Source organism: Bubalus bubalis, chromosome 6 (assembly GCF_019923935.1).
Source record: "Bubalus bubalis isolate 160015118507 breed Murrah chromosome 6, NDDB_SH_1, whole genome shotgun sequence".
NCBI lineage: Eukaryota > Metazoa > Chordata > Mammalia > Artiodactyla > Bovidae > Bubalus > Bubalus bubalis.
In genome coordinates this window covers 53,819,384-53,832,349 of record NC_059162.1, presented here as the reverse complement: position 1 = coordinate 53,832,349, position 12,966 = coordinate 53,819,384, and the positions used below count along the sequence as shown (strand labels likewise).

Below are 12,966 nucleotides of genomic sequence, written 5' to 3'. Positions count from 1 at the left end.
AATTACTGCAGTAGGATCCTACCCGCTTCCCTTGCCTTCATTCTGTCTCCCCTCCCCTCTCCTGCCCCAGGGGATCTCCCAGGCCCCGCTAGGTTCATTTTCCTAAAACATTCCTTGCATTCTATTTTAGAATATATAGTGTTTCTCTTTTGTGAGTCAAGACAAACTATATTCTTCATTCTGGAATCTTAAGTCTTGAAAGTGTCTTTATACATCTTTGTGAAGATGTATTTTTACACCTTACATTTCCGTTTGGCTAGAAGACTACCATCAGTCAGCAGTGGGACCTGCTGACTCATTACTTTTCCTCACTCGGGACCTCCCTGCTCTTGCCCTTCCCCAACTGGAATTCTTGATCCAGCTCCATCATATTCCCAGACTCTCAGATATACATCACCTGTGCTGCTTTCTCCATTCCCTGAACTCTTACTGTTGGCCTTTGTGAGAGGCAGCATTAATAGTGAGAACACTACCATATTTGGTGTCAGTAATGGGATCAAGCTCTTGTTCACCATACATCTGACTTAGGCAGCTATTTTTTCTCTCTGAGCTGGTATCCTTAGTAAAGTCAAGTGAGTGATTTAAATGACTTACGGGAAAAATTACTCCATAAACTTCAAAGCATTATGCAGGTATATCTCACTGTGGTTTCAACTATCCTGTTCAATCCTTGATTATATATATTTCTGTTCCCTATTCATTTTGTGTATATTTCCCATCGCCCTAACTTTTGAGTGTTTGAAGGGTAGATATGAGGTGAAATACAAAAGTAAAATGAATTCTCATTTAGTGACTGTCATTCCTTCTTGTCCTGTTTAGCCTACAACATAGCAAATGTTCAATAAATTCTCCCCTGTCAAGAGAATCCAGTGAATACAAATGTAAACTAAAAGGCACTAGAGTGGAAAGTACAGGGAGAGAGAGTAACTGGCAGACAACGAAATGACCAAAGTTGAGGAGACTGTCGAGGCCACTGGCCTGCCTCAGTACTGACTGACTTTATCAGTTTACAGGTGGGCTCATTAGACAGTATCTTTAGACATGACAATAGAATTGCCTCATTTTCTTAGGAATAATACCATTCTTGCATAGAATAGGCTCTCAAATGTTTATTGAATTCACTATCCACATAATTAATTATGCATACTATTATATGCACACGGTTTATACAGGCATGTATAGTGCCCGTGGATGTCACTGACATTCACAGTTTTGTTTTGTTTTTGTTTTTTTTCCTTTAAATTTCATTCTCATGTGTAGCAGCAGTGTCTGCTTTGTCTACAGAGGAGCACTGGCCTATTCGCCTTTGCATTGTGTTTGTGCATTGTCTAACAGGAGTACCTGATTCCTTGTTGAAGCCTAGCTTGTTTACCTGACTAAGAAATGTCTATAGAAGTATTGCATTATTTTTATAGTTCAGTTCAGTCGCTGAGTCGTGTCTGACTCTTTGCGACCCCATGAATTGCAGCATGCCAGGCCTCCCTGTCCATCACCAACTCCCGGAGTTCACTCAGACTCACGTCCATCGAGTCAGTGATGCCATCCAGCCATCTCATCCTCTGTCGTCCCCTTCTCCTCCTGCCCCCAATCCCTCCCAGCATCAGAGTCTTTTCCAATGAGTCAACTCTTCCATGAGGTGGCCAAAGTATTGGAGTTTCAGCCTCAGTATCAGTCCTTCCAATGAACACCCAGGACTGGTCTCCTTTAGGATGGACTGGTTGGATCTTCTTGCAGTCCAAGGGACTCTCAAGAGTCTTCTCCAACACCACAGTTCAAAAGCATCAATTCTTCGGCACTCGGCTTTCTTCACAGTCCAACTCTCACACCGTTCATGACTACTGGAAAAATCATAGCCTTGACTAGACGGACCTGTGTTGGCAAAGTAATGTCTCTGCATTTTAATATGCTATCTAGGTTGGTCATAACTTTCCTTCCAAGGAGTAAGCATCTTTTAATTTCAAGGCTGCAGTCACCATCTGCAGTGATTTTGGAGCCCAGAAAAATAAAGTCTGACACTGTTTCCACTGTTTCCCCATCTATTTCCCATGAAATGATGGGACCAGATGCCATGATAGTTTTCTGAATGTTGAGCCAACATTTAGCCAACTTTTTCACTTTCCTCTTTCACTTTCATCAAGAGGCTCTTTAGTTCCTCTTCACTTTCTGCCATAAGGGTGGTGTCATCTGCATATCTGAGGTTATTGATATTTCTCCCAGCAATCTTGATTCCAGCTTGTGCTTCTTCCAGCCCAGCGTTTCTCAAGATGTACTCTGCATAGAAGTTAAATAAGCAGGGTAACAATATACAGCCTTGATGTACTCCTTTTCCTATTTGGAACCAGTATGTTGTTCCATGTCCATTTCTAATTGTTGCTTCCTGACCTGCATATCGGAGAAGGCAATGGCACCCCACTCCAGTACTCTTGCCTGGAAAATCCCATGGACGGAGGAGCCTGGTGGGCTGTAGTCCATGGGGTTGCTAAGAGTCAGACATGACTGAGCAACTTCCCTTTCACTTTTCACTTTCACACGTTGGAGCAGGAAATGGCAACCCACTCCAGTGTTCTTGCCTGGAGAATCCCAGGGCCTGGGGAGCCTGTTGGGCTGCTGTCTATGGGGTCGCACAGAGTCGGACACGACTGAAGCGACTTAGCAGCAGCAGCAGCAGACCTGCATATAGGTTTCTCAAGAGGCAGGTCAAGTGGTCTGGTATTCCCATCTCTTTCAGAATTTTCCACAGTTTATTGTGATCCACACAGTCAAAGGCTTTGGCATAGTCAATAAAGCAGATAGATGTTTTTCTGGAACTCTTGCTTTTTCAATGATCCAGCGGATGTTGGCAATTTGATCTCTGGTTCCTCTGCCTTTTCTAAAACCAGCATGAACATCTGGAAGTTCACAGTTCATGTATTGCTGAAGCCTGGCTTGGAGAATTTTGAGCATTACTTTACTAGCATATGAGATGAGTGCACTTGTGAGGTAGTTTGAGCATTCTTTGGCATTGCCTTTCTTTGGGATTGGAATGAAAACTGACCTTTTCCAGTCCTGTAGCCACTGCTGAGTTTTCCAAATTTGCTAGCATATTGAGCACAGCACTTTCACAGCATCCTCTTTTAGGATTTGAAATAGCTCAACTGGAATTCCATCACCTCCACTAGCTTTGTTTGTAGTGATGCTTCCTAAGGCCCACTTGACTTCACATTCCAGAAGTCTGGCTCTAAGTGAATGATCACACCATCGTGATTATCTGGGTCGTAAAGATCTTTTTTGTACAGTTCTCCTGTGTATTCTTGCCACTTCTTCTTAATATCTTCTGCTTCTGTTAGGTCCATACCATTTCTGTCCTTTATCGAGCCCACTTTGCATGAAATGTTCCCTTGGTATCTCTAATTTTCTTGAAGAGATCTCTAGTCTTTCCCATTCTGTTGTTTTCTTCTATTTCTTTGCATTGATCGCTGAGGAAGGCTTTCTTATCTCTCCTTGCTATTCTTTGGAACTCTGCATTCAGATGCTTATATCTTTCCTTTTCTCCTTTGCTTTTCGCTTCTCTTCCTCACACAGCCATTTTGCTTTTTTGCAAATTTTTATAGTAAACTTAGTCAAATCCTGCTTAAAATTAAAAATAAGAATAAAAGTAACTGTCAGTAGTGGGAATTCCTTCTGTTTTTGCACAGGTATCTTCCAGCTGCCTCTTCCACAAGGCAGACCTCTAGGAATGAAGGAAAAGGTGCTGAGTGCAGGTGCGTATGATTCTACTTGGTAGGGGAATGTGATCTGTGACAAGTCTTGTTTGATAACACTTTTCTTGAACAATAAAAATAATCATTAGATATATATCACTGTTGTTATGTCTGGGTCACTGAGTCTTCATACTCAGTGAAAAAACAAACTGGTCAAACAGTAAAATATGGTTGCTGTTTTTAAGGAGTTTATAATTTAAAGTAAATCACAAGGAATGACAGAAATCTCGGCAAAACCATTAGGAGGAATGGAATTTGCTTGTTACCTTAGAAGCAAAAGGCACATTTCTCCAAAGTAAGTCATTAAAGACTGCAATTGTTTTGTTTTGTTTTGGTTTCAGGACTGACTTTGTATCATGAAAATGATAGCTTAACCCTGTTCTCCATTCACCAGGCAGGTGGGTGAGCGCCCTCATTTCATATGAGCCAGCCCAGCTGTAGGAAAAGGCATTTGCATGGGAGGTTGAGGGGAATTGCCAAACAACAAAATGGAGATTTCTCCTTTTGCAATTCCTCCTGTGACAATTTTATATAAATTGATGTTTCCATAGGAATGATTTTTTACATGAAATCTGAATAGTGCTTCAGCAGATTCCAAATGTATTCTTTCATCTTACTCTGCTTTCACAACGTGATCATATTTGTTCTCACTTCCTGGTTTGTCCACACAGGCCTGTTGCTGGGGGATATTTAAACAAAGTGTTTATGAAAGAAGAATATAGTTTTTAATGGATGTGTTTTGATTTAATTTAGATTTAGTTCCTGTAGTAATTTTTATAGAAATAAGATTTCTGATCCCTAAACTGGTAAATCAGTTACATAAAGAAAACTGTAAAAAATCTCTTTTGGCACTGAATTTAATTAAGTTCAATTCAATTCAGTTGATCAGTCATGTCCAACTCTTTGCGACCCCATGAATCGCAGCATGCCAGGCCTCCCTATCCATCACCAGCTCCCGGAGTTCACTCAGACTCACGTGTATCGAGTCAGTGATGCCATCCAGCCATCTCATCCTCTGTCGTCCCCTTCTCCTCCTGCCCCCAATTCCTCCAGCATCAGAGTCTTTTCCAATGAGTCAACTCTTTGCATGAGGTGGCCAAAGTACTGGAGTTCCAATTAAGTTACCTTGTGGTAAAGTCTACAGAACTGTTTGATTAGGCACCGGTTGTGAAACAAATGAAATGTTGGCCCATAATTAGAGTAATTGTAACTTGATTTTAAACAGAGATTTGGTTGCATGGTGAGTGACATAATGCCTAACGATTTCTCTAGAAGAAAAGCCCAGTATACTCTTGGGTGAATGGCTTGCCTCGGGCATGTCTAACATGGACACTTGTGTATCTGTGGCACCATTGTGTATGTGTGTGTGTGTGTATTTTAAATGACTGTTCTTCTCTGATATAACATTGCATGAAATATTTGGCTACTAATTCTAAAAGTATTATTTTTATCTCAAAGCATCTAATTTCTACCAAAGTATTCAAGTACCATCTAGTGTAGAGAAACTAATCAGGAATTTTCCTGGCAGTCCTATGGTTAAGACTCCATGCTTCCACTGCAGGGGGCGTGGATTCAATCCCTGGTCCAGGGCCTAAGATCCCTACGTGCCGCTTGATGCAGCAAAACAGTAATAACAACAACAGAAACTAATCAAATACTTTTCTGTTTTGAAAACATCATTTATGACTTTTGGGAAAACTCTGTCCCCTCAAAATCTAATTGTTTTGTCCAGTTGCATCATTTTACTGGCTAATCTGAAAGCTTAATATTTTTAAGCATAACTGCTTTTCTACTTGGTATTTCAAAGTCCCAATATGCTTTATTTTACAAGGTGGTGTGATGTGTATACCCTAATACAGAATTAGGCTTATTGCTCTCATCCTCAAATCCTTTCCAATGAATGCTTCCTTATGCTTTCAAATTAATTTCCCTAATATATACTAATATGCCCTTAAGTTTTTTTTCCGTCAATCCTCTGCTCACATGCCGTCAGTGGTTTCCTATTGCTTGTATGTTCTAATCTAAATTCCTTTCTGCTCTCGTAAAAATTCTTGACTATTAATTCTAAAAGTGATATTTGTATCCCAAAGCAATTATTTCTCAGGTGTCTCTTACATACCAAGGGCTGAGATTCATCTTGAAAAATTCTTAGCCTGACAATCTAGACTTTAATATTTAACCCTAATCTACTTTATACTCATCTCCATTATTGTTGTCTCAAAAATTCCACTCCATCCGCACTAACTAAATTTCACTCCAGTCTCTTCACTAACTTCTGAAATATCCTTTTGCCTTTTTATTTGTTCCCCATCCCTTCACATAAAATATTATGTGCCCCTTATTAATCCTCCCTTCTATCCCTCATCCCATTACCTCGCATTTATATAAATCCTGTGCATTTTTCTTGGTCCAACTCATAAATCTTGTACAATGACTGTTATTTCCTTAGCATATATTACCTTAAAACACAACTATGTAATCCATGTGTTTGATCTTGTATTCATGCTTTATTTACCAAATAAGCTCCTTTTGAAGTTCATGTCTTGAGTCTGACACTTTTCTGTCCCCTTCAGCACCTGGGATGATGCTTTGCACTCAGTAGAGGCTAGGTCATGATTGTTGAGGATACCTAGTGAATGAAAGATGTGACAGTCCTCCTACACACTTGGCTGGGACCAAGTTGGTGGCACATAGGACCCTCTTCATTTCTCTGTTCAACTGACAGTGACTTTGTTGTTGTCTTCCTTCAATGAGTAAAGACTTTCCACAATAGAAACACGCGATGTTGTCAGGTAGAAATAGAAAAATGTTATTTATTTTGTGTGGATTAAGGGGAAAAAATAGAGATAGGGAAAAAAGACCCCATTAGCTTTCTTGGTACAATCTTTCTACCTTCAAGTTTGTTGCTGAGAAATAATCGTAGATTCATGTGCTGTGCCCAGAGGAGAAACCCAGTCACTGACCAAAGATGATACCTGTTGTGCTGCTGAATTTGTCACTGAGCCAGGCAAAGCCCCACCCTGATTTAGAAGTCATGTATTAAACTTTCAGACAGAGAGTGTGGCTTTTATTTCCTGGAAGCCATCACAACTCTAAACTTTCAGAGAGAGCATGGTTTCTCTCCTTTGCTAATACCACATGAAGCCACAGAGTCCTCTGAGTTCTGAAGCCCAAAGCCAACCCAGTGTGTGGAAACCCTACCACTCCCCTTCTTTGGAATGGGGACGACCTACCTGATTCCTGTCATTACAGTTCTTTATGGGTTCTTTTAGAAGTCTGACCTTCCTCTTATCACCTCAGTAACCCCAGAGCTGCCTCAAATTATTCTTACGGCCATGCCTAAACTAAACCTCTTTTCTCTGCTGACTGGGCTAGAATAGAGACTTAATTTCCTAAAGGATTCTGGTGGTTTGAAGATTAGATGATGCAGTGTTTGTAGGAAATGGTTCTGGTTTTTGCTTCAAGCAAGGGGAAAGGGAGGTTCTAATTTTAATTATTTTAATGTTCATTTAATATTTAATAGCAGTTCTGCCTGCTAAGCTCTAGGCATACAATGATGAGCATGAGACATGTAGACCAGACCTCCTAGAGCTTATCATTTTAGTTGAAGAGAAATAAACCTCAATTGAATGATTATATAAAGGTATGTAATAAATGCTGTGAAAGCAAGGAATAGAAAACTGAAAAAGCCAAATATGAAGGTCCTGGTCAGAGGTGTCCCTTAAGAAGTAACTTCTCTAAGTCATTAACTCAGAACATCCATGGCTTAAGTGACTGCCTGCTCTGTTTGGGCCTTGAAGGTGAACCGGACTTTCTAAGTGGACCACTTGGCACTGTTTGAGACTGCAACTATTTTGAATAAGAATTAGCCCTTCTGTAAGGCTGTTCCCATGCAATGTAATGTCATGAGTGGTATAATAAGAAATACATGTACATTTGGTCTTTGCCTTCAGTTTATAGCACAGAGCTCCTAAAATCCTTGGAATTTCCTGATAGAAGCATCTTTTGTTACACAGGATGAGCCCCTTTCAACCCTACCCTAGTTTATGCAAATAGAGTGACTCTGGGGTAGCTTCTAGATGGAGGCTGATTGCCATAGAAACCAACCAAGTGATTAGTGGGTTGGAACTTTCAGTCTAGCCACTGACCTCTGAGGAGGGAGGAGGGGGTGTCAAGAGATTTCTATTTGCCAGTGGCCAGTGATTTAATCAATCGTGCCTATGTAGTGAAACTTCCAGAAACATGCCTAGACTACAGAATCTGGGAGCTTCCAGATTAGTGAACATATAGAGGCTCTGGGAGGGTGTCATACTTAGTGCATGAAAGCTTCACACCCTCTGCCGCCCTCCCCACACACACCACCAAATACTCACCCTGTGCATCTCTTCCATTTGGTTGTTGCAGAGTTGTATCCTTTACAATAAACTTGTAAGCATAAAGTGTTTCCCTGCATTCTATGAATCGTTCTAGTGAATTACCAAGCTTGAGGAGGGGGTTGTGGGAACCTCTGAATTTGTAGTCATGTTGGACAGAAGTGTGGATCATCTGAGTCCCTGGGACTTGAGACTGGCATCTAAAGTAGGGGCGGTCTTGTGGGACTCTACACATAAACCTGTGGAATCTTGCACTAACCTAAGTGTCGAAAGAGGATTGCATGGAAGGCTACCCAGTTGGTGTCAGAAAAGGTAATGTCAGAAAAAGACAACTCACTATGTTTACCCTGAATGGAAACCAGACATTTCTCTGCTCTAGCAGAAGAGCAAATGGAAACCAGTGTTTTTGACCACCAGCAGCCATTAACCAGGGTTGCAAATAGGAAGCACTGATTTAACACCAAGGTAAAGGTGGACTTTTTAACCTCTGAAAAGTAGATGATATAACAGCTTGCTTTTCAAAACTGACCTACTTCTCTCTTTACGCTCTTGCTCAATCCTTTACTTCCCACACTCTCCAGGGAAAACAGGAGCCAGAAGAGATAAGCAGTCTTGGCTGATAGAATGTTTTAAAAGGCCTTTGGGTTGGGCAGACAGGCATGGCTGCACTTCTTTGGCATTGTGAACCAGAGCTTGTGGGTGTTATTTTTTTCTTTTTCTTTCTTTCTTCCTTCTTTATTTCCTTCCTTCCTCTCTCTTTCATCCCTAGTTGACAGTATGAATGGCCTGTTTTCAGTCCATTATTGCAAGGTGAATTTGGAGAAGACCCATGTGCTCGAGTTATTGTTTTCTCACAGTGAAGGGACTATTGCAGTTTTGTGTTTTGGTCACATATTTCTACCCAGACCCCTGTGCCTTTTTAAAAAATTCTTTTTGACTTTGTAGTGGGACTTCGATGTGAGGGGGTGTCAGTGACTTTGTAACACTTACTGTTTTGTTTCCTTGGAACCAAGGTGGTAGAAATAAGGCTCACTTCATGGGCTGTTTTGTTTCAATTTAGGATAGTGCTCCAAGGCCAGAAGCATCCTCCTCTAAAATTACTTTACCAGCAAAAAAAATTGGCTTTCTCTAATGGGTTCCCCTTTACATTTATGTACACCTTTAATGATTGCAACGTGCTTCTCTGCAGTATTTCTTTATCACTATCAAGTCATGGGGGCAGTATCAGATCAGATCAGATCAGTCGCTCAGTCATGTCCGACTCTTTGCGACCCCATGAATCCCAGCACGCCAGGCCTCCCTGTCCATCACCAACTCACGGAGTTCACTGAGACTCACGTCCATCGAGTCAGTGATGCCATCCAGCCATCTCATCCTCTGTCGTCCCCTTCTCCTCCTGACCCCAATCCCTCCCAGCATCAGAGTCTTTTCCAATGAGTCAACTCTTCGCATGAGGTGGCCAAAGTACTGGAGTTTCAGCTTTAGCATCATTCCTTCCAAAGAAATCCCAGGGCTGATCTCCTTCAGAATGGACTGGTTGGATCTCCTTGCAGTCCAAGGGACTCTCAAGAGTCTTCTCCAACACCACAGTTCAAAAGCATCAATTCTTCGGCGCTCCGCCTTCTTCACAGTCCAACTCTCACATCCATACATGACCACAGGAAAAACCATAGCCTTGACTAGATGGACCTTTGTTGGCAAAGTAATGTCTCTGCTTTTGAATATGCTATCTAGGTTGGCCATAACTTTCCTTCCAAGGAGCAAGCGTCTTTTAATTTCATGGCTGCAATCACCTTCTGCAGTGATTTTGGAGCCCAGAAAAATAAAGTCTGACACTGTTTCCACTGTTTCCCCATCTATTTCCCATGAAGTGGTGGGACTGGATGCCATGATCTTCGTTTTCTGAATGTTGAGCTTTAAGCCAACTTAGATTGGCCCTATTTCAAAGCCTAGGACATGGTGGCCTGGACTAAGTGAGTGGTTTGCTTTAGCCCCTGCAGATGGCAGTGGAGGCAGGCCTGGGAATTGTTCCAGTGTACATTTTCCACTGTGAGCAGAGAAAACCAGCCCCAACCTCCTACTCTCACTTGTGGGTGGAGTGGAGGGTTAGGGGAAGAAAAGATATGAATAAATAAAACGTGGGCAGTTTGCAGTCACCTAAAGCAGCTCCAGAACATTCACAGAACAACACCTGTTCTCAAGTGACTGGTGATCACAGAATAAGGTCCAGTCTGCCCAGCCTTTGGGGAAGGAAATAGCAAGAGCTAAATAAAACCACAAAAGGGACTGGATAGCTCTCCTTTCCATGCTGTTCCATTGCCAGCTTCCGTCCCACCACCCTGAGACATTATAATAACAAATAACCAAATCAGGAGATGATATGTTTTAAAAAGAGGTCTCTAGCTACAGTATGGAATTGGAACTAAAGAAGTCAAGAAAGGAGGCCTTTCCAGCTGTCTTCCCCAAAGATGAGGCAGGCTTCATCCAAGGCAGTGGTAGCAGGGATGCAGAAGGGAATAGTTTAAGAAAAGAACCAATTGATTTTAGAGAATAGAGGAAAAGAAGCTTTGGGGTTAGGTATGAGCGTTCTGGATGTTGCCATCAACCTTCAGCTATCAGTGTTAATGTTGCTTCCAATATCCAGGCACTCAGGAAGAGCAGGTTTGATGTGGGTGTTGAGAAGAAGTGACAGGTTCAGTTTGGGACATGCTAAGTTTCAATTTTCCACACATCTCAGTGTGTAGCCAGGAAGATAATGGGGAGGTGATTCTGTGGCTTAGGATTAGGGAGCTGGACTTGTCTTGTAGTGTTTGGGATTCATCTGCAGGGAGATGTGGATGATTCTTAATAGAGGATGTCCCCCCAGGAGAGCATATGCATGCGCAGAGAAGCTACTGGCCAGGGACTGAATCCTGGCAAACCCTGCTGCCTAAGGGATGGTGGTGTTAGGACCCTTCCATGGTTCCCACTTACCTTTCTAGCTCAATTAAAATCAATGCTTTCATCATATGCTTGACCTGATGACCTTCCTTTCTTGTGATGAGCGACTTTTCCTCTCATTTTGGCAAGACCAATTTATTAGTTTCTAATTGCATACCATTCAGTGTACTCTCTTTCTAAGAAAACACAGCATTTACCTTCAGGTTAATGCTTTTCCTGGCCATATCGCTTTCTTCTCTTAAAGCCCTGCTCGACTCTCATCACTCCAAAGTGGTCTTTTCAGATTAGGTCTCACTTAGCTCCAGCTTCGGTTAGTCAGCTCACAGGATGGTGGAATGCTGGGAGTGGAGGGTCTGTCATTTGGCTCTCTGTAACATGACAAATGAGGACAGTCAGGTCAGATGAGGTGAGATGACTTGTCTAACATATGATCAGTTAGATATAAAGTAAAGAGTAGAAATTGGGTTTTCCCATACCTAGTCAGGGATTCTTTCTGTTAGGGCATGATGCCTCAGAGTCTTGATTCTTCCCTATGCCATGGTGATGGTTACTTTCCTTCATTTAAACATCCAATCTCATTACTACATTCCCCTCATCCTTCTTCAATATAGCCCTGTAGAGAGGCAGAGCAGCTATTTCTTATTTTAAATTGGCTCTCATTTGATATGGACCATTACCTTTATTCTCTCAGGCCTTGAATGGACATTTCTGCCACACATAATGCAGAGACCAAAGAAGTAACAAGGCAGTCCTACAAAATTGTGTGTTACTATGGAAGCCTCAAGGATCAATTGATTGACCACTCTTAAGAGCCCAATGAGTATGTCTGCTATCACTAGGCAAAGGATTATGGTGAATCTTCTCTCACCACTTCCACACACAAACACACACACATGCAGTCTCTCCACCTTAGCACCAGCCTCTCCCTCCACCCTGCCTCACACCCTGTAAGGCTATCCTAGATGCTTTTTGCTGAACTGACCTATTAATAAAACAAGATTAACAGGATCAAATACTTTCCAAATTCATCATAAGTTATTAAAGATTTTTATAAACATGTGGGTTCTTCCTTTCTTATAGGAGAAAAGAAAAAAAAAAAAAAAGATCTCATGTGTGTGTTTACCTAACTAGTCACTAGAAGATTTTTGAATGTCTTAGCTTCTTCATATATGGCTGTTTATCTAGTATAAAAGAGACCCATGCCTTTTCTGGACAAATTAGTGAGATCATATCTCCCCCACTCAAATCCTTCCAATTAAAAGTAACCCAAAAATTCATAATGAAATATTTAGTGTTATAATAATTTGTGAATTATGGACAAAGCAAATTTGACACAGTATAAAAGAGACCCATGCCTTTTCTGGACAAATTAGTGAGATCATATCTCCCCCACTCAAATCCTTCCAATTAAAAGTAACCAAAAAATTCATAATGAAATATTTAGTGTTATAATAATTTGTGAATTATGGACAAAGCAAATTTGACACAGTATAAGTATATTTTTATGTGTTATGTTTTCTGGTATATGGGGGCCTGCTATGTATTTCATTTATATAATCCATGTATGCTCATTTTAAAGCAGTAAGAGAATTCCCTGGTGGTCCAGTAGTTAGGACCCCACGCTTTCATAGCCAGAAGTGTAGGTTCAATCCCTGTTCTGGGAACTAAGATCCAGCAAGCTATGAGGCATGGCCAAGAAGGAAAAAAAAAAAATGAAGCAGAATAGTTTTCCTGTTTTACATGAGAGGGGCTTCCCTGGTGGCTCAGAGATTAACGCATCAGCCTGCAATGCGGGAGACCCAGGTTCAATCCCTTGGTCGGGAAGATTCCCTGGAGAAGAAAATAGCAACCCATCCCAGTATTCTTGCCTGGAGAATCCCATGGAGGGAGGAGCCTGGTAGCCTACGGGATCC

General features: G+C 41.5%; 1 protein-coding gene across 6 annotated transcripts in view; it reads left to right on the top strand.

Annotated features, from left to right (window-relative positions):
- LRRC8B (leucine rich repeat containing 8 VRAC subunit B) overlaps positions 1-12,966 on the top strand; it is an 80,125-nt gene that overhangs the window by 28,234 nt on the left and 38,925 nt on the right. For 2 of the 6 annotated variants that reach the window (XM_025288312.3, XM_044944723.2), the window contains one exon: positions 3,675-3,740. The exons of 2 other annotated variants lie outside the window; for them this stretch is intronic. The gene's annotated coding sequence lies outside the window, so the exon portion shown is untranslated. Of the gene's footprint in view, positions 1-3,674; positions 3,741-3,785; positions 4,139-12,966 lie in introns of those variants that run through there. 2 more of the 6 variants (XM_044944724.2, XM_044944725.2) reach the window with 2 other exon arrangements.